The sequence below is a fragment of the Lathyrus oleraceus genome, chromosome 1 (assembly GCF_024323335.1).
Source record: "Lathyrus oleraceus cultivar Zhongwan6 chromosome 1, CAAS_Psat_ZW6_1.0, whole genome shotgun sequence".
Classification (NCBI taxonomy): domain Eukaryota; kingdom Viridiplantae; phylum Streptophyta; class Magnoliopsida; order Fabales; family Fabaceae; genus Lathyrus; species Lathyrus oleraceus.
In genome coordinates this window covers 251384233-251385072 of record NC_066579.1, presented here as the reverse complement: position 1 = coordinate 251385072, position 840 = coordinate 251384233, and the positions used below count along the sequence as shown (strand labels likewise).

Sequence of the window (840 nt, the reverse complement as noted above, 5' to 3'; positions counted from 1 at the left end):
GCACTCCTCCTTGGGCTTCCTTCTTCTCAATTGTCGCTCGTTCGACTCCCCATGATTGATGGTTTTGAGCCATATCTTCGATGAAGGCACTAGCTTCAGGGTAAGGTTTGTTCATCAGAGCACCGCCTGCGGTAGCGTCGATGGTCATCTTTGTGTTGTAATGAAGTCCATTATAGAAGGTTTGAATGATTAACCAATTTTCTAAACCATGATGTGGGCATGCTCGTAACAACTCTTTATATCTCTCCCAAGCTTCGAACAGCGATTCTCCTTGGTTTTGGGTAAATCTAGTTATATGGTTTCGAAGAACGGCGGTCTTACTCGGGGGAAAATATCTAGCAAGGAAAACTCTTCTAAGGTTATCCTAAGTCGTAATGGAATTGGGTGTAAGGGAATCTAACCATGATAGGGCTTTATCTCTGAGGGAAAAAGGGAATAATCTTAAACGTATTGCCTCAGGAGAAGATCCATTGGTTTTAAAAGTATCTGCTAATTGAAGAAATATTTTTAAATATTGGTTTGGGTTCTCGGTAGCGAGACCCGCGAATTGTCTCTGTTGCACTAGTTGCAACAAGGACGGTTTAAGTTCAAAATTATTGGCTGGTATTATTGGGTTTACTATACTAGAACTAGGTTCTTCATTAGATGGTTGAGCGAAGTCCTTAAGAGGTCTTTGGTTTTGATCTTCGGCCATAGCTCTCTTAATTCTATGAAAGAATAAACGTGCGCGAGCGTAACGTTCAGGTTCCGCCAGAGGGTTTACTAAACTTAAACTTCCGGTGCTACGAGTTCTTCGCATCGACTGGCGGGAAATAACCTAAGTCTAAACGATATAACAAC

At 41.8% G+C, this 840-nt stretch overlaps 1 non-coding gene across 1 annotated transcript; it reads left to right on the top strand.

Moving 5' to 3' along the window:
- The first annotated feature begins 203 nt into the window (after positions 1-203).
- LOC127116124 (small nucleolar RNA R71) lies at positions 204-310 on the top strand. The gene has a single exon (XR_007801105.1). It is a non-coding gene; the product is annotated as a small nucleolar RNA R71 (small nucleolar RNA).
- Positions 311-840: the final 530 nt, after the last annotated feature.